The 22164-nt window shown below is 37.4% G+C and overlaps 1 protein-coding gene across 6 annotated transcripts in view; it reads right to left on the bottom strand.

The window, feature by feature from the left end:
- The window catches only part of als2b (alsin Rho guanine nucleotide exchange factor ALS2 b), a 97202-nt gene that overhangs the window by 13087 nt on the left and 61951 nt on the right, over window positions 1–22164 (bottom strand). The gene's annotated exons all lie outside the window — the stretch shown is intronic.

Below are 22164 nucleotides of genomic sequence, written 5' to 3'. Positions count from 1 at the left end.
GGCAAAAAGTAGCCTGGTTAAAACCAGACCATTCTCAGTTGTAACTGAGTTATGGTCTGGCAAAGCGTCATAGACAAATCATTTCCAGAGGGGCGTCACCAACGGACGTCGCGGATAGAGCTAAAACCAATCAGAGCGATGAAGGAGATGATGTATGCAGAGCGGCGGAGAAACATCTAGTGTTGTTCTTTGCTCGGTTTTAACAAAAAGCAAACGTTCAAATCGCTTAAAACAGACGCGATAGCTGATTCGAACGAGTGATGTTCGACGGCGCATCCATCTTTGTAATGTAGGCTACAAAATCTGCTTCAAAATCCCAGCGCTGTCGTCATCGTGTAAAGCCCGCCCCAACGTTTCTGATTGCTGCCTCGATTTCGACGGATTGGAAATGGGCTCGAATGAGCTCTTTACCAGACTAACTTTCAGAGCAAATCTAAATTTGCCGGAAGTTGTCTGGGTTTTCCCAGGCTAGCAAAAAAAGTATAGAATCTGAATATCTGAAGATTTTGGATGTCATATGGTTTGTTTACAAGTGTCAAGCTAAATTGTATCTGGTAAACCAACTATGAATCGATTTACAGTTGTTGACATAACTGTAGTTCTTTAAAATAGAAAAATAACCATATGTTCAATATTTTACAAGAGGACATTTTTGTTCTTTTGGGATGGAAAGGGATAATAGGGATGAAAGGACAAATAGACACATATAGACACTGTAAGAGGTGTCAAGGGGAAAAAAACAGGGATAAAAATAATGGATTATCATCTCAAATACTGATACATTCACTAAGACAAGAATCAGCATTAAACAGAACCACTACTGTATAACATAAAACCATCCAGCACAACATGCCCCTTAATTACAACCAGATACAGGTACATTTATGCATAAGTGTCATAACATATCTTTAACAAAGGGTTTGCAAGCAGGAAGCCTTGGAATGTACCCAACCAGATGTACTGTCATCTTACTTTTATACCACACAGAAACAAGATATTTTGGACAAGGTAGAGTGTAAGTACTACAGGAATTTCTGTCAAAACTACAGGTTCAAACTGAACTCAAACTATTACAAATATACATCATTTATAATAATTGATTATCTTTAAAGGAATATTTAGAGTTAAATACAACTTAAGTTTTCCTGACAGCATCTGTGGCCACAGAAAATCATTTTGATTCGTCCATCAGTTTGTTGAGAAATACGCTTTTTTAAATGTATTTTATGTACCCTTTAGGGTTTGGTATTGGTGTACATTATTTGGGGGTTTTTGATATATGTTGTAATTAACTTGATGCAGTCATATACATTTATATATTTGTTATTGTAATTTAGCTCTTTCTTTAATGTCATAATTCATTTCTCTCTTTGTTATTTAGGTGGAGGCTTTAAATAAGCCCTTTAGGGGTTTCGGCCTCTCTCTTCACAGTATATGGATTCTATTTAGGGCCCAAGCCCTGAAAGGGCGAAGGCCCTATTGTTTTCCTAAGGATTATTATTATTAGGGCCCAAGCCTTGAAAAGGCGAAGGCCCTATTGTTTTCCTAAGGATTATTATTTATTAGGGCCCAAGCCTTGAAAAGGCGAAGGCCCTATTGTTTTCCTTAGGATTATTATTAGGGCCCAAGCCCAAAGGGCGAAGGCCCTATTGTTTTCCTTAGGATTATTTATTATTCTTCTTATTATTTTTCTGCTACCTTTTGGACACTTTTGGAGGCCTTAACATGCTCAAAAACTCCTGAAACTTTGCACACATGTCAGAACCCGCGGCCATCAGGGCCGGGCTGAAGATGGTACCCGGGCGTGGCAGGGGGGCTCGACAGCGCCCCCTGGAACGGGGTCCGAAAACATGGTCCATAAATCAAACACGCTTGCATGTAATAATATGAAACTCGGTACACATGTAGATCTCCTCGTTTCATATATACTTCACACTCTTACTTTTTACCCCAGCCCAACAGGAAGTCGGCTATTTAGGGTTGTTGGTAAAACACACGCAATGGAATGTGAAATACTCCTCCTAGAGAATTCAAACAAACGGCACGAAACTCGGTCAGCATGAAGTCAAGACATTGAGGATGAAAGTTTGCGAGGGGATTTTTGATATCTCGAACGGTTTGGCCGTGGCGAGGAAACAAAATTATGGCGAGAAACGTGAAACAGGAAGTGTGTCATAACTACTGCATACATTAACTGATCTTGATGAAACTTCAACAGTGTGTTCGTTGTAAGAGGCCGATCACATGGATGTGACTATTGTGAGTCAAAATTATAGCGCCACCAACTGGCAGCAGGAAGTGTGTCACTTCCTAAATGCTTTGAAATCACCCTCTTATTTTTACCCGATTTGCTTCAAACTTTATGTGTATAATGTAAACACACGCCAGATGTAGACCTGTGAAAGGATTATTGATATCTTAGATACTGTTGCCGTGGCAACACATCAAACTTTAATATTCTTGTTTGATGCTTTTGAGACTCTTAGCATGCTTGAAATTGCATGAAACTCGACAGACACAGGTATGCATATGGTTCAGATCAAGCCGGACAACTTTCTAATTAACTGTCATTAGCTCAGACCAAGAGGAAGTCAGATATTTTGGTTTGAATGTGGATGTTTCTGAGAATTTTCTCTCCCTCTCCCTCTGACAGAGAGAATGCACCCTGCCATTCGTGTGTGTCTGTGTGGGGAGGGGGGGAGGGGCTCTTTTAGTTTAAACACAAAATTATACATAGGGCCATACTGCCCTCTTGTGTCCAAAATTATATTTATATATACATTATACATATATTTGGTATGTGACTGAGGACCGAGAGCTTTTAAATACGGGACATTGATAATGGCCACGTGCAGAGCGCTCGAGGGAATTCCTATGGAAGTAGGAATGAACTAAAAAACGTTCGCTCTGTTCTGCTCGCTCATCGCCGTGGACGCGCACCGTTATGAATGCCAGTGCAGCCGCATACTTTTTAGTGTCACTTTAAAATTAGTGCAATAACGGGGCCGATTGCTTGAATTGTGAGTTCAATAGTCTATTATTTTTCACGGAAAACACAACAACAAAAGAGTACAAGGATAGATTCGCTGAAATAGGGGCTTTTACATAAAATAGCCTATTCCGTCATCATCTTTTCAGTCAGCTCTTCACTCTCGTGATTAATGAAATTTGACTCCTGTTGCTGATATTTGCTGCAACTTTCGTTCCGCTCACAATTTAGTAAGCAAACACGCTTCAAATGTGTTTTTATTTTATTTTTGTGTATATATATGTGTGTGTATATATATGTGTGTATATATATATATATATATATATATATATATATAGCTTATGTTTCAAATATGAGTTAATTAACAATCGTTGGAAAGAATGATACTTTTAATATCACTAAACCGTCATTAGGTGTCGCCAGGCGACCGTCTTAATGAGCGAGTCATTGATTCATTCGTTCAAACGATTCGTTCGAACGGCTGAGTCATTCATGAATGAGACAGATTATGGATTGGTCGTTGAATCTTTGAGTCAACCGATTCGTTCAAAATGCTGAATCATTCAGTAATGAGAACGCGTTGCTGTGAGATGCTCGATGGTTCTGCTGTGATCTTTGTTTAACTATTTTCGCTGCTGAAACAGAAAAAAAAGTCAATATTGCATCTAAAATGTAAGTGATTTGACCTGTGTGTGTGTGTGTGTGTGTGTGTGTGTGTGTGTGTGTGTGTGTGTGTGTGTGTGTGATTGTGTCTGTTACAGTGATTGTTTAACCCTTGTTAAAGTTTAGGCCTTGTCTTTTTGGATATATATCTTTTTATATAAAAAAAAATAGCATACAACCCATATATTTTAAATGTATTGTTTGCTTTAAATTACATTGAGATTTGTATGTTTGGTAATTGAACCTGAATGAATTATAAATGAATGTGCTATATTTCAGATCATATATTTGTTTTCCTTAAAATTTGAACTAACACTAACTTTATTCTCATCTGAATGATAGATTATTTATTTCTGTATAAAATAAAAACACATTTGATTTTTCTTTTTTAATCAATGTAGAATGTGTAACTGAAAAAATAAACAGATTAGGGCTCTGATCGAGGACAATAATGTCAAAAAAAGAATCAGGGCATGTCTCATATCTTTCTAAAATGTAATTATACACCATTTATTTTTATATAAAATTATACAAATATTAGAACTAAACCCATTTTATTCCTTTTTTTCAATTTAAGAATTATTTTTAAGTTTAAAAACAGCCAGAATGGTTGTTTAGTCAAAAATAATAATAATCCAAATCATATATAGTGCTATACTGCCCTCTTGTGTTCAAAATCAGGTAGGCCTATTGAATTTATATATATTTATATATTAGGGATGTTACTATGGGAATATTTTCCCACCGGTTAATCAACGTGTGATTGTGTAAACAAATTGTGTAAACCTCCCGCTGGGGGGTTTAAAAACACTAACTTGAAAGCGAAAGTATAATATGGACGTCCGCACGGACATTGAAATGGTGGCGCTCGAATGAATTCCTATGGAAGTAGAAATTAACTAAACGTTCGCTCTGTTCTGCTCGCTCGTCGCCATGGACGCGCACCATTATGAATGCCAGTGCAGCCGCATACTTTTTAGTGTCACTTAAATTAGTGCAATTTCGGGGGCCGATTGCTTGAATTCTGAGTTCAATAGTCTATTATTTTTCACGGAAAACACAACAATAAAAGAGTACAATGACAGATTCGCTTAAATAGGCGTTTTTACATAAAATAGCCTATTCCGTCATCATCTTTTCAGTCAGCTCTTCACTCTCGTGATTAATGAAATTTGACTCCTGTTGCTGATATTTGCTGCAACTTTCGTTCAGCTCACAATTTAGTAAGAAAACACGTTTCAAATGTGTTTTTATTTTATTTTTGTGTATGTGTGTGTATATGTATGTATATATATAAATATAGCTTATGTTTCAAATATGAGTTAATTAACAATCGTTGGAAAGAATGATACTTTTAAACATAACACTAAACCGTCATTAGGTGTCGCCAGGCGACCGTCTTAATGAGCGAGTCATTGATTCATTCGTTTGAACGACTGAGTCATTCATGAATGAGATAGATGTTTATGGATTGATTGGTCATTGAATCTTTGAGTCAACCGATTCGTTCAAAATGCTGAATCATTCAGTAATGAGAACGCGTTGCTGTGAGATGCGCGATGGTTCTGCTGTGATCTTTGTTTAACTATTTTCGCTGCTGAAACAGAAAAAAAGTCAATATTGCATGTAAAATGTAAGTGATTTGACTTGTGTGTGTGTGTGTGTGTGATTGTGTGTGTGATTGTGTCTGTTACAGTGATAAGAGTTTAACCCTTGTTAAACTTTAGGCCTTGTCTTTTTGGATATATATCTTTTTATATTAAAAAATAGTCATACAACCCATATATTTTAAACGTATTGTTTGCTTTAAATTACATTAAGATTGTATGTTTGGTAATTGAACCTGAATGAATTTTAAATGAATGTGCTATATTTCAGATCATATATTTGTTTTCCTTAAAATTTGAACTAACACTAACTTTATTCTCATCTGGATGATAGATTATTTATTTCTGTATAAAATAAAAACACATTTGATTTTTCTTTTTTAATCAATGTAGAATGTGTAACTGAAAAAATAAACAGATTAGGGCTCTTTTTGATGACAAGAAATGAAAACCAATGCGATATGATGAATGTCCAAAAGATGGCTCCCACAGACTGTTTTTAAATAGGATTGTTTGATATTTTTTGCTTTTAAACTGTGTGTGTGTGTGTGTGTAAGAGATTTTGGTTGGGTGACAGTTGTAGTTTACAGTTTGACAAGAGTTTATAGTTTGACAAAAGCACAATGTTGTGTTTTATTGCGAGTGTACACAAATATAAGTAAACACTTTGCAGTTTGAATAATGTCCTGTATGAACAAAAGGACGGAGTATGTCTTTATGTCTACATTGTTCAATTACGCCACACACACACACACACACACACACACACACACACACACACACACACACACACACACACACACACACACACACACACACACACACACACACACACAAACACTATTTTTCTAATCAGATCAGGCAAGTAATATTCTGTCTTGTCTCTTAAAAAAACAATATATATATATGTATATATATATATATATATATATATGTGTGTGTGTGTGTGTGTGTATATATATAAATATAGCTGCGAGCAGCGATGAAAGGGCCAAAGCCGGCGGCACCGCCACCCCGGTTATAGCGCCACCAACTGGCAGCAGGAAGTCTGTCACTTTCAAAAAGCTTTGAAATCAGCTGATTGCTTCAAACTTCACTACTATGATGTAAACACACGGCAGATGTAGACCTGGATGTAGACCTGACCTTTCAGAAGGTTGCTCTCGCATACTTTGTGGTTGACATGTGGCCTCAATGCACACTTTTGCAGAGCCCACACTGATACAAGCTCTACAGCACACTTCTTTTCGACAGTCAAAGCAGGGTTACGTTTTTGCACGTCGTGCACAATAACCCTAAAGGCACCAGGGTGGCGGTGCCACCGGCTTTATATATATATATATATATATATATATATATATATAAATATAGCTGCGAGCAGCGATGAAGGGCCAAAGCCGGTGGTACCGCCACCCCGGTGCCTTTAGGTAACTAAAGGCACCGGGGTTGCGGTGCCACCGGCTTGGGCCCGTAATCGCTGCTCGCAGCTATATTTATATATATATATATTTATTATTAGGGCCCAAGCCTTGAAAAGGCGAAGGCCCTATTGTTTTCCTTAGGATTATTAGGGCCCAAGCCCAAAGGGCGAAGGCCCTATTGTTTTCCTTAGGATTATTTATTATTATTATTATTATTATTATTATTAGGGCCCAAGCCCAAAGGGCGAAGGCCCTATTGTTTTCCTTAGGATTATTTATTATTCTTCTTATTATTTTTCTGCTACCTTTTGGACACTTTTGGAGGCCTTAACATGCTCAAAAACTCCTGAAACTTTGCACACATGTCAGAACCCGCGGCCATCAGGGCCGGGCTGAAGATGGTACCCGGGCGTGGCAGGGGGGCTCGACAGCGCCCCCTGGAACGGGGTCCGAAAACATGGTCCATAAATCAAACACGCTTGCATGTAATAATATGAAACTCGGTACACATGTAGATCTCCTCGTTTCATATATACTTCACACTCTTACTTTTTACCCCAGCCCAACAGGAAGTCGGCTATTTAGGGTTGTTGGTAAAACACACGCAATGGAATGTGAAATACTCCTCCTAGAGAATTCAAACAAACGGCACGAAACTCGGTCAGCATGAAGTCAAGACATTGAGGATGAAAGTTTGCGAGGGGATTTTTGATATCTCGAACGGTTTGGCCGTGGCGAGGAAACAAAATTATGGCGAGAAACGTGAAACAGGAAGTGTGTCATAACTACTGCATACATTAACTGATCTTGATGAAACTTCAACAGTGTGTTCGTTGTAAGAGGCCGATCACATGGATGTGACTATTGTGAGTCAAAATTATAGCGCCACCAACTGGCAGCAGGAAGTGTGTCACTTCCTAAATGCTTTGAAATCACCCTCTTATTTTTACCCGATTTGCTTCAAACTTTATGTGTATAATGTAAACACACGCCAGATGTAGACCTGTGAAAGGATTATTGATATCTTAGATACTGTTGCCGTGGCAACACATCAAACTTTAATATTCTTGTTTGATGCTTTTGAGACTCTTAGCATGCTTGAAATTGCATGAAACTCGACAGACACAGGTATGCATATGGTTCAGATCAAGCCGGACAACTTTCTAATTAACTGTCATTAGCTCAGACCAAGAGGAAGTCAGATATTTTGGTTTGAATGTGGATGTTTCTGAGAATTTTCTCTCCCTCTCCCTCTGACAGAGAGAATGCACCCTGCCATTCGTGTGTGTCTGTGTGGGGAGGGGGGGAGGGGCTCTTTTAGTTTAAACACAAAATTATACATAGGGCCATACTGCCCTCTTGTGTCCAAAATTATATTTATATATACATTATACATATATTTGGTATGTGACTGAGGACCGAGAGCTTTTAAATACGGGACATTGATAATGGCCACGTGCAGAGCGCTCGAGGGAATTCCTATGGAAGTAGGAATGAACTAAAAAACGTTCGCTCTGTTCTGCTCGCTCGTCGCCATGGACGCGCACCATTATGAATGCCAGTGCAGCCGCATACTTTTTAGTGTCACTTTAAAATTAGTGCAATAACGGGGCCGATTGCTTGAATTGTGAGTTCAATAGTCTATTATTTTTCACGGAAAACACAACAACAAAAGAGTACAAGGATAGATTCGCTGAAATAGGGGCTTTTACATAAAATAGCCTATTCCGTCATCATCTTTTCAGTCAGCTCTTCACTCTCGTGATTAATGAAATTTGACTCCTGTTGCTGATATTTGCTGCAACTTTCGTTCCGCTCACAATTTAGTAAGCAAACACGCTTCAAATGTGTTTTTATTTTATTTTTGTGTATATATATGTGTGTGTATATATATGTGTGTATATATATATATATATATATATATATATATATATATATATATATATAGCTTATGTTTCAAATATGAGTTAATTAACAATCGTTGGAAAGAATGATACTTTTAATATCACTAAACCGTCATTAGGTGTCGCCAGGCGACCGTCTTAATGAGCGAGTCATTGATTCATTCGTTCAAACGATTCGTTCGAACGGCTGAGTCATTCATGAATGAGACAGATTATGGATTGGTCGTTGAATCTTTGAGTCAACCGATTCGTTCAAAATGCTGAATCATTCAGTAATGAGAACGCGTTGCTGTGAGATGCTCGATGGTTCTGCTGTGATCTTTGTTTAACTATTTTCGCTGCTGAAACAGAAAAAAAAGTCAATATTGCATCTAAAATGTAAGTGATTTGACGTGTGTGTGTGTGTGTGTGTGTGTGGGTGTGTGTGTGTGTGTGTGTGTGTGTGTATATATATGTGTGTATATATATATATATATATATATATATATAGCTTATGTTTCAAATATGAGTTAATTAACAATCGTTGGAAAGAATGATACTTAATATCACTAAACCGTCATTAGGTGTCGCCAGGCGACCGTCTTAATGAGCGAGTCATTGATTCATTCGTTCAAACGATTCGTTCGAACGGCTGAGTCATTCATGAATGAGACAGATTATGGATTGGTCGTTGAATCTTTGAGTCAACCGATTCGTTCAAAATGCTGAATCATTCAGTAATGAGAACGCGTTGCTGTGAGATGCTCGATGGTTCTGCTGTGATCTTTGTTTAACTATTTTCGCTGCTGAAACAGAAAAAAAAGTCAATATTGCATCTAAAATGTAAGTGATTTGACGTGTGTGTGTGTGTGTGTGTGTGTGGGTGTGTGTGTGTGTGTGTGTGTGTGTGTGTGTGTGTGTGTGTGTGTGTGTGTGTGTGTGTGTGATTGTGTCTGTTACAGTGATTGTTTAACCCTTGTTAAAGTTTAGGCCTTGTCTTTTTGGATATATATCTTTTTATATAAAAAAAAATAGCATACAACCCATGTATTTTAAATGTATTGTTTGCTTTAAATTACATTGAGATTTGTATGTTTGGTAATTGAACCTGAATGAATTATAAATGAATGTGCTATATTTCAGATCATATATTTGTTTTCCTTAAAATTTGAACTAACACTAACTTTATTCTCATCTGAATGATAGATTATTTATTTCTGTATAAAATAAAAACACATTTGATTTTTCTTTTTTAATCAATGTAGAATGTGTAACTGAAAAAATAAACAGATTAGGGCTCTGATCGAGGACAATAATGTCAAAAAAAGAATCAGGGCATGTCTCATATCTTTCTAAAATGTAATTATACACCATTTATTTTTATATAAAATTATACAAATATTAGAACTAAACCCATTTTATTCCTTTTTTTCAATTTAAGAATTATTTTTAAGTTTAAAAACAGCCAGAATGGTTGTTTAGTCAAAAATAATAATAATCCAAATCATATATAGTGCTATACTGCCCTCTTGTGTTCAAAATCAGGTAGGCCTATTGAATTTATATATATTTATATATTAGGGATGTTACTATGGGAATATTTTCCCACCGGTTAATCAACGTGTGATTGTGTAAACCAATTGTGTAAACCTCCCGCTGGGGGGTTTAAAAACACTAACTTGAAAGCGAAAGTATAATATGGACGTCCGCACGGACATTGAAATGGTGGCGCTCGAATGAATTCCTATGGAAGTAGAAATTAACTAAACGTTCGCTCTGTTCTGCTCGCTCGTCGCCATGGACGCGCACCATTATGAATGCCAGTGCAGCCGCATACTTTTTAGTGTCACTAAAATTAGTGCAATTTCGGGGGCCGATTGCTTGAATTCTGAGTTCAATAGTCTATTATTTTTCACGGAAAACACAACAATAAAAGAGTACAATGACAGATTCGCTTAAATAGGCGTTTTTACATAAAATAGCCTATTCCGTCATCATCTTTTCAGTCAGCTCTTCACTCTCGTGATTAATGAAATTTGACTCCTGTTGCTGATATTTGCTGCAACTTTCGTTCAGCTCACAATTTAGTAAGAAAACACGTTTCAAATGTGTTTTTATTTTATTTTTGTGTATGTGTGTGTATATGTATGTATATATATAAATATAGCTTATGTTTCAAATATGAGTTAATTAACAATCGTTGGAAAGAATGATACTTTTAAACATAACACTAAACCGTCATTAGGTGTCGCCAGGCGACCGTCTTAATGAGCGAGTCATTGATTCATTCGTTTGAACGACTGAGTCATTCATGAATGAGATAGATGTTTATGGATTGATTGGTCATTGAATCTTTGAGTCAACCGATTCGTTCAAAATGCTGAATCATTCAGTAATGAGAACGCGTTGCTGTGAGATGCGCGATGGTTCTGCTGTGATCTTTGTTTAACTATTTTCGCTGCTGAAACAGAAAAAAAGTCAATATTGCATGTAAAATGTAAGTGATTTGACTTGTGTGTGTGTGTGTGTATGTGTGTGTGTGTGTGTGTGATTGTGTGTGTGATTGTGTCTGTTACAGTGATAAGAGTTTAACCCTTGTTAAACTTTAGGCCTTGTCTTTTTGGATATATATCTTTTTATATTAAAAAATAGTCATACAACCCATATATTTTAAATGTATTGTTTGCTTTAAATTACATTAAGATTGTATGTTTGGTAATTGAACCTGAATGAATTTTAAATGAATGTGCTATATTTCAGATCATATATTTGTTTTCCTTAAAATTTGAACTAACACTAACTTTATTCTCATCTGAATGATAGATTATTTATTTCTGTATAAAATAAAAACACATTTGATTTTTCTTTTTTAATCAATGTAGAATGTGTAACTGAAAAAATAAACAGATTAGGGCTCTGTTTGATGACAAGAAATGAAAACCAATGCGATATGATGAATGTCCAAAAGATGGCTCCCACAGACTGTTTTTAAATAGGATTGTTTGATATTTTTTGCTTTTAAACTGTGTGTGTGTGTGTGTGTGTGTGTAAGAGATTTTGGTTGGGTGACAGTTGTAGTTTACAGTTTGACAAGAGTTTATAGCTTGACAAAAGCACAATGTTGTGTTTTATTGCAAGTGTACACAAATATAAGTAAACACTTTGCAGTTTGAATAATGTCCTGTATGAACAAAAGGACGGAGTATGTTTTTATGTCTACATTGTTCAATTACGCCACACACACACACACACACACAAACACACACACACACACACACACACACACACACACACACACACAAACACTATTTTTCTAATCAGATCAGGCAAGTAATATTCTGTCTTGTCTCTTAAAAAAACAATATATATATATTTATGTATATATATATATATATATATGTGTGTGTGTGTGTGTGTGTGTTTGTGTGTGTATATATATAAATATAGCTGCGAGCAGCGATGAAAGGGCCAAAGCCGGCGGCACCGCCACCCCGGTTATAGCGCCACCAACTGGCAGCAGGAAGTCTGTCACTTTCAAAAAGCTTTGAAATCACCTGATTGCTTCAAACTTCACTACTATGATGTAAACACACGGCAGATGTAGACCTGGATGTAGACCTGACCTTTCAGAAGGTTGCTCTCGCATACTTTGTGGTTGATATGTGCCCTCAATGCACACTTTTGCAGAGCCCACACTGATACAAGCTCTACAGCACACTTCTTTTCGACAGTCAAAGCAGGGTTACGTTTTTGCACGTCGTGCACAATAACCCTAAAGGCACCAGGGTGGCGGTGCCACCGGCTTTATATATATATATATATATATATATATATATATAAATATAGCTGCGAGCAGCGATGAAGGGCCAAAGCCGGTGGTACCGCCACCCCGGTGCCTTTAGGTAACTAAAGGCACCGGGGTTGCGGTGCCACCGGCTTGGGCCCGTAATCGCTGCTCGCAGCTATATTTATATATATATATATATATATTTTTTTTTTTTTTTCTCCTCTTTTATTTTTCTTACGACTATTCGGGCACTTTTGGGGCTCTTAACGTGCACGAAAACTCTTGAAACTTTGCACGCGGGTCAGAACCCGCGGCCATCAGGGTCGGGGTGAAGATGGTACCCGGGCGTGGCAGGGGGGCTCGACAGCGCCCCCTGGAACGGGGTCCGAAAACTTGGTCCATAAATCAAACACGCTTGTATGTAAGAATATGAAACTCGGTACACATATAGATCTCATCGGTTCATATATACTTCATGCTCTTACTTTTTACCCCAGCCCAACAGGAAGTCGGCTATTTAGGGTTGTTTGTAAAACGCATGCAATGGAATTTAAAGTACTTCTCCTAGAAAATTCAAAGAAATGCCACGAAACTCGGTCAGCATGAAGTCAAGACATTGAGGATGAAAAATTGCGAGGGGATTTTTGATATCTCGAACGGTTCGGCCGTGGCGAGGAAACGAAATTATGGCGAGAAACGTGAAACAGGAAGTGTGTTATAACTTCAGCATACATTAACTGATCTTGATGAAACTTCAACAGTGTGTTCGCTGTAAGAGGCCGATCACATGGATGTGACTATTGTGAGTCAAAGTTATAGCGCCACCAACTGGCAGCAGGAAGTGTGTCACTTTCAAAATGCTTCGAAATCACCCTCTTATTTTAACCCAATTTGCTTCAAACTTCATCTGTATAATGTAAACATACGCCAGATGTAGACCTGTGAATGGATTCTTGATATCTTTGATTCTGTTGCCGTGGCAACACATCAAACTTTAAAATTCTTTTTTGATGCTTTTGAGACTCTTAGCATGCTTGAAATTGCATGAAACTCGACAGACATGTCACATATATTAGCCAGTAGACATGTGCAAAGTTTCAGAAACGGGCGTGGTGCAGGGACTCAGTAGCGCCACCTTTTGACAAAAGTGAGAGGGTTAGTTTCATAGTTTTACCTGCAATCTTAAAACTCGGTAGGCATATTGTTCAGATCAAGCCGGACAACTTTCTAATTTACAGATTTTGGTTCCGAACAACAGGAAGTCAGATATTTTGGTTTGAATGGGATGTTTTGGAGTAATCTCTGTCCCTCTCTCCCTCTCTCTGCATACCTCTGTGTCTGTGGGGGAGGGGGATGTGTCTGTTTGAGTGACAAAGCTTTTAATTATTGTTGATCAAGGTTTCGGGGGCTTTTGGGGCCCTTAACATCCTCTAAAACTCTTGAAACTTTGCACACGGGTCAGAACCCGTGGCCATCAGGGCCGGACTGAAGCTGGTACCCGGGCGTGGCAGGGCGGACCGACAGCGCCCCCTGGACTGGGATTCGAACACTTGTCCATAAATCAAAGACACTTGCATGTAATAATATGAAACTCAGTACACTTATAGATCTCATTGGGTTGAACAACTTTCGTGCTCTAAGTTTTACGACATCCCAACAGGAAGCCGGCTATCATGGTTTGTTTGGAAACGCATACCCCTGAAATTCTATTTAATTCTCCTTGGGAATTGATCGGATTTCAAGCAAACTCGGTCAGCATGACGTCAAGACATTGATGATGCTAAATTCCGGAGGGATTTTTGATATCTCGAACGGTTTGGCCGTGGTGAGGAAATTAATTTTATGACTAAAAAAGGACACATAAAGTGTGTTATAACTTTGCTCGTTTTACCTACAGTTACAAAACTTGCCACGCATATTGTTCTCATCAAGCCAATCGACTTTCTAATTTAAAGTCATTAGCTCAGAGCAACAGAAAGTCAGATATTGTAGTTTGAATAGATTTCTTGTCCCCCTGCCATTCTGTTTGTGTGTGTCTGTGTGGGGAGGGGGGAGGGGGGAGGGGGGGGGGGGGGCTCTTTGAGTGATAGTTTAGTTTAAACACCAACTCATACATAGGGCTATACTGCCCTCTTGTGTTCAAAATTATATACATATTTAGTATGTGACTGAGGATCGAGAGCTTTTAAATACGGACGTCCACATTGATAATGGTGGCGCTTGCAGAGCGGTCGAATGAATAAATTAACTAAACGTTCGCTCAGCTCTGCTCGCTCGTCGCCATGGACGCGCACCGTTATGAATGCCAGTGCAGCCGCATACTTTTTAGTGTCACTTTAAAATTAGTGCAATATTGGAGGCCGATTGCTTGAATTGTGAGTTCAATAGTCTATTATTTTTCACGGAAAACACAACAACAAAAGAGTACAATGACAGATTCGCTTAAATAGGCGCTTTTACATAAAATAGCCTATTCCGTCATCATCTTTTCAGTCAGCTCTTCACTCTCGTGATTAATGAAATTTGACTCCTGTTGCTGATATTTGCTGCAACTTTCGTTCAGCTCACAATTTAGTAAGCAAACACGTTTCAAATGTGTTTTTATTTTATTTTTGCGTATATATATGTGTGTGTATAATATATATATATATAGGCCCTATATACATATATATATATATATAGCTTATGTTTCAAATATGAGTTAATTAACAATCGTTTGAAAGAATGATACTTTTAAACATATCACTAAACCGTCATTAGGTGTCGCCAGGCGACCGTCTTAATGAGCGAGTCATTGATTCATTTGTTCGAACGATTCGTTTGAACGGCTGAGTCATTCATGAATGAGACAGATTATGGATTGGTCATTGAATCTTTCAGTCAACCGATTCGTTCAAAATGCTGAATCATTCAGTAATGAGAAAACACGTTGCTGTGAGATGCGCAATGGTTCTGCTGTGATCTTTGTTTAACTAGTTTCACTGCTGAAACAGAAAAAAGTCAATATTGCATATAAAATGTAAGTGATTTGACGTGTGTGTGAGAGAGATTGTGTCTGTTACAGTGACAAGAGTTTAACCCTTGTTAAACTTTAGACCTTGTCTTTTTGGATATATATCTTTTTATATTAAAAAATAGTCATACAACCCATATATTTTAAATGTATTGTTTGCTTTAAATTACATTAAGATTGTATGTTTGGTAATCGAACCTAAATGAATTTTACATGAATGTGCTATATTTCAGATCATATATTTGTTTTCCTTAAAATTTGAACTAACACTAACTTTATTCTCATCTGAATGATAGATTATTTATTTCTGTATAAAATAAAAACACCTTTGATTTTTCTTTTTTAATCAATGTAGAATGTGTAACTGAAAAAATAAACAGATTAGGGCTATGTTTGATGACAAGAAATGAAAACCAATGCGATATGATGAATGTCCAAAAGATGGCTCCCACAGACTGTTTTTAAATAGGATTGTTTGATATTTTTTGCTTTTAAACTGTGTGTGTGTGTGTGTGTGTGTGTGTGTGTGTGTGTGTGTGTGTGTGTGTGTGTGTGTGTGTGTGTGTGTGTGTGTGTGTGTGTGTGTGTGTGTGTGTGTGTGTGTGTGTGTGTGTAAGAGATTTTGGTTGGGTGACAGTTGTAGTTTACAGTTTGACAAGAGTTTATAGTTTGACAAAAGCACAATGTTGTGTTTTATTGCGAGTGTACACAAATATAAGTAAACACTTTGCAGTTTGAATAATGTCCTGTATGAACAAAAGGACGGAGTATGTCTTTATGTCTACATTGTTCAATTACGCCACACACACACACACACACACACACACACAAACACTATTTTTCTAATCAGATCAGGCAAGTAATATTCTGTCTTGTCTCTTAAAAAAACAATATATATATATTTATGTATATATATATATATATATGTGTGTGTGTGTGTGTGTATATATATATATAAATATAGCTGCGAGCAGCGATGAAAGGGCCAAAGCCGGCGGCACCGCCACCCCGGTTATAGCGCCACCAACTGGCAGCAGGAAGTCTGTCACTTTCAAAAAGCTTTGAAATCACCTGATTGCTTCAAACTTCACTACTATGATGTAAACACACGGCAGATGTAGACCTGGATGTAGACCTGACCTTTCAGAAGGTTGCTCTCGCATACTTTGTGGTTGACATGTGCCCTCAATGCACACTTTTGCAGAGCCCACACTGATACAAGCTCTACAGCACACTTCTTTTCGACAGTCAAAGCAGGGTTACGTTTTTGCACGTCGTGCACAATAACCCTAAAGGCACCAGGGTGGCGGTGCCACCGGCTTTATATATATATATATATATATATAAATAAATATAGCTGCGAGCAGCGATGAAGGGCCAAAGCCGGTGGTACCGCCACCCCGGTGCCTTTAGGTAACTAAAGGCACCGGGGTTGCGGTGCCACCGGCTTGGGCCCGTAATCGCTGCTCGCAGCTATATTTATTATTATTATTATTATTTTATCGACTATTCGGGCACTTTTGGGGCTCTTAACGTGCACGAAAACTCTTGAAACTTTGCACACAGGTCAGAACCCGCGGCCATCAGGGCCGGGCTGAAGCTGGTACCCGGGCGTGGCAGGGGGGCTCGACAGCGCCCCCTGGAACGGGGTCCGAAAACTTGGTCCATAAATCAAACACGCTTCCATGTAATAATATGAAACTCGGTACACATATAGATCTCATCGGTTCATATATCCTTTGTACTTTTACTTTTTACCCCAGCCCAACAGGAAGTCGGCTATTATGGTTTGTTTGGAAGCGTATGCCCCTGGAATTCGATATACTCCTCCTAGAGAATTCAACCAATCGTAAGGAAACTCGGTCAGCATGATGTCAAGACATTGAGGATGAAAAATTGCCAGGGGATTTTTGATATCTCGAACGGTTTGGCCGTGGCGAGGAAACGAATTTATGGCGAATAATGGAAACAGGAAGTGTGTTATAACTTCTGCATACATTAACTGATCTTGATGAAACTTCAACAGTATGTTCGCTGTAAGAGGCCGATCACATGGATGTGACTATTGTGAGTCAAAGTTATAGCGCCACCAACTGGCAGCAGGAAGTGTGTCACTTTCTAAATGCTTTTGACAAAAGTGGGGGGGTTAGTTTTATCTACAGTAACAAAACTCGATATGTATATTGTACTCTTCGAGCCGGACAACTTTCTAATTTACCGTAATTAGCTACGACCAACAGGAAGTCAGATATTTTGGTTTGAATGTGGATTTCAGATTCTGAGTTTTTAGCTACTCCTCCTAAGTAGTTTATTTTATTCATGCCAAACTTTTTCAACATGATGAAAATACATTGAAGATGCTAAATTGTGAACAGATATTGAATATCTCAAACGGTTTTGCTATGGTTGAGGGATTCAAGTAATGTCAAAAAAAGAATCAGGGCATGTCTCATATCTTTCTAAAATGTAATTATACACCATTTATTTTTATATAAAATTATACAAATATTAGAACTAAACCCATTTTATTCCTTTTTTTCAATTTAAGAATTATTTTTAAGTTTAAAAACAGCCAGAATGGTTGTTTAGTCAAAAATAATAATAATCCAAATCATATATAGTGCTATACTGCCCTCTTGTGTTCAAAATCAGGTAGGCCTATTGAATTTATATATATTTATATATTAGGGATGTTACTATGGGAATATTTTCCCACCGGTTAATCAACGTGTGATTGTGTAAACCAATTGTGTAAACCTCCCGCTGGGGGGTTTAAAAACACTAACTTGAAAGCGAAAGTATAATATGGACGTCCGCACGGACATTGAAATGGTGGCGCTCGAATGAATTCCTATGGAAGTAGAAATTAACTAAACGTTCGCTCTGTTCTGCTCGCTCGTCGCCATGGACGCGCACCATTATGAATGCCAGTGCAGCCGCATACTTTTTAGTGTCACTAAAATTAGTGCAATTTCGGGGGCCGATTGCTTGAATTGTGAGTTCAATAGTCTATTATTTTTCATGGAAAACACAACAATAAAAGAGTACAATGACAGATTCGCTTAAATAGGCGTTTTTACATAAAATAGCCTATTCCGTCATCATCTTTTCAGTCAGTTCTTCACTCTCGTGATTAATGAAATTTGACTCCTGTTGCTGATATTTGCTGCAACTTTCGTTCAGCTCACAATTTAGTAAGCAAACACGTTTCAAATGTGTTTTTATTTTATTTTAGTGTATGTGTGTGTATATGTATGTATATATATATATATATAGCTTATGTTTCAAATATGAGTTAATTAACAATCGTTGGAAAGAATGATACTTTTAAACATAACACTAAACCGTCATTAGGTGTCGCCAGGCGACCGTCTTAATGAGCGAGTCATTGATTCATTCGTTTGAACGACTGAGTCATTCATGAATGAGATAGATGTTTATGGATTGATTGGTCATTGAATCTTTGAGTCAACCGATTCGTTCAAAATGCTGAATCATTCAGTAATGAGAACGCGTTGCTGTGAGATGCGCGATGGTTCTGCTGTGATCTTTGTTTAACTATTTTCGCTGCTGAAACAGAAAAAAAGTCAATATTGCATCTAAAATGTAAGTGATTTGACTTGTGTGTGTGTGTGTGTGTGATTGTGTGTGTGATTGTGTCTGTTACAGTGATAAGAGTTTAACCCTTGTTAAACTTTAGGCCTTGTCTTTTTGGATATATATCTTTTTATATTAAAAAATAGTCATACAACCCATATATTTTAAATGTATTGTTTGCTTTAAATTACATTAAGATTGTATGTTTGGTAATCGAACCTGAATGAATTATAAATGAATGTGCTACATTTCAGATCATATATTTGTTTTCCTTAAAATTTGAACTAACACTAACTTTATTCTCATCTGAATGATAGATTATTTATTTCTGTATAAAATAAAAACACCTTTGATTTTTCTTTTTTAATCAATGTAGAATGTGTAACTGAAAAAATAAACAGATTAGGGCTCTGTTTGATGACAAGAAATGAAAACCAATGCGATATGATGAATGTCCAAAAGATGGCTCCCACAGACTGTTTTTAAATAGGATTGTTTGATATTTTTTGCTTTTAAACTGTGTGTGTGTGTGTGTGTGTGTGTGTGTAAGAGATTTTGGTTGGGTGACAGTTGTAGTTTACAGTTTGACAAGAGTTTATAGTTTGACAAAAGCACAATGTTGTGTTTTATTGCGAGTGTACACAAATATAAGTAAACACTTTGCAGTTTGAATAATGTCCTGTATGAACAAAAGGACGGAGTATGTCTTTATGTCTACATTGTTCAATTACGCCACACACACACACACACACACACAAACACTATTTTTCTAATCATATCAGGCAAGTAATATTCTGTCTTGTCTCTTAAAAAAACAATATATATATATTTATGTATATATATATATATATATATGTGTGTGTGTGTGTGTGTGTATATATATATATAAATATAGCTGCGAGCAGCGATGAAAGGGCCTAACTCGGTCAGCATGATGTCAAGACATTGAGGATGAAAAATTGCCAGGGGATTTTTCATATCTCGAACGGTTTGGCTGTGGCGAGGAAACAAATTTATGGCGAATAATGGAAACAGGAAGTGTGTTATAACTTCTGCATACATTAACTGATCTTGATGAAACTTCAACAGTATGTTCGCTGTAAGAGGCCGATCACATGGATGTGACTATTGTGAGTCAAAGTTATAGCGCCACCAACTGGCAGCAGGAAGTGTGTCACTTTCTAAATGCTTTTGACAAAAGTGGGGGGGTTAGTTTTATCTACAGTTACAAAACTCAGCGTGTATATTCTTCTCCTCAAGCCAAACAACTTTCTAATTTAAAGTAATTAGCTCCGACCCTCAGAAAGTCAGATATTGTGGTTTGAATAGGGTCATTTTCTCTCTCTCTCTCTCTGAGCCAATATGGCAAGCCGCTTTAACATTTAATCATTTTAACCTACTAGTCTCTATTTTCATGCTACTAGTACTTATTTTTAGATACTAGTATCTATTCCATTAAGTACTGGTACTTATTCATTAGCGACTAGTGCTTATTCTTTAGTACTAGTGCCTATTCGTTAGATACTAGTGCTTATTCTTTAGATATTCTTTTGAATACGTATTAGTAGCTAATGAATAAGTACTGGTATCTATTTAATAGGTACTAGTATCTAATGACTTAGTACTAGTATTTATTGAATAAATACTAGTATCTATTAATAGGTACTAGTATCTAAAAGGTCATTTTCTCTTTCTCTCTCTCTGAGCCAATATGGCAAGCCGTTTTAACATTGAATCATTTTAACCTACTAGTCTCTATTTTCATGCTACTAGTACTTATTTTTTAGATACTAGTATCTATTCCATTAAGTACTAGTACTTATTCATTAGCGACTAGTGCTTATTCTGTTTAGAATATTCAAAGTGCTTATTCAATTTTTTTGCTTATTTATATTTTCAGAGCAGAAAATCCGATTTTTCTGCTTATTCAATATTGCATCTAAAAATGTAAGTGACTTGACGTGTGTGTGTGAGAGAGAGAGATGTGTCTGTTACAGTGACAAGAGTTTAACCCTTTAAGGCCTTGTCTTTTTGGATATATATTTTTTTTATTAAAAAAAATTTGCATACAACCCATATATTTTAAATGTATTGTTTGCTTTAAATTAAATTAAGATTGTATGTTTGGTAATTGAACCTAAATAAATTTTAAATTAATGTGCTATATTTCAGATCAATATATTTGTTTTCCTTCATTTTAATCAACACTAACTTTATTCTCATCTGAATTATAAAGAATTTATTTCTGTATAAAATAAAAAATCCCGAATAATCCAGACCAACCAGAGCGCACTATTTCTACAACATCATCAGTGCTGAAGCGAAACTACCAGAGCCGTTCGGCAGATAGCAAGCAGATATTTTGTGTCACGTCGTGCACAATAACCCTAAAGGCACCAGGGTGGCGGTGCCACCGGCTTTATATATATATATATATATATATATATATATATATATATATAAATATAGCTGCGAGCAGCGATGAAGGGCCCAAGCCGGCGGCACCGCCACCCTGGTGCCTTTAGGTAACTAAAGGCACCGGGGTTGCGGTGCCACCGGCTTGGGCCCGTAATCGCTGCTCGCAGCTATATATTTTTTTTTTTTTTCTCCTCTTTTATTTTTCTTACGACTATTCGGGCACTTTTGGGGCTCTTAACGTGCACGAAAACTCTTGAAACTTTGCACGCGGGTCAGAACCCGCGGCCATCAGGGTCGGGGTGAAGATGGTACCCGGGCGTGGCAGGGGGGCTCGACAGCGCCCCCTGGAACGGGGTCCGAAAACTTGGTCCATAAATCAAACACGCTTGTATGTAAGAATATGAAACTCGGTACACATATAGATCTCATCGGTTCATATATACTTCATGCTCTTACTTTTTACCCCAGCCCAACAGGAAGTCGGCTATTTAGGGTTGTTTGTAAAACGCATGCAATGGAATTTAAAGTACTTCTCCTAGAGAATTCAAAGAAATGCCTCGAAACTCGGTCAGCATGAAGTCAAGACATTGAGGATGAAAAATTGCGAGGGGATTTTTGATATCTCGAACGGTTTGGCCGTGGCGGGGAAACGAAATTATGGCGAGAAACGTGAAACAGGAAGTGTGTTATAACTTCTGCATACATTAACTGATCTTGATGAAACTTCACCAGTGTGTTCGCTGTAAGAGGCCGATCACATGGATGTGACTATTGTGAGTCAAAGTT

This window comes from Rhinichthys klamathensis, unplaced genomic scaffold, assembly GCF_029890125.1.
Source record: "Rhinichthys klamathensis goyatoka isolate OS25496 unplaced genomic scaffold, OSU_Roscu_1.1 h1tg000254l_1, whole genome shotgun sequence".
Lineage (NCBI taxonomy): Eukaryota > Metazoa > Chordata > Actinopteri > Cypriniformes > Leuciscidae > Rhinichthys > Rhinichthys klamathensis.
The sequence above is the reverse complement of the archived record's forward strand: the minus strand, read 5'-3'. Positions and strand labels throughout refer to the sequence as shown.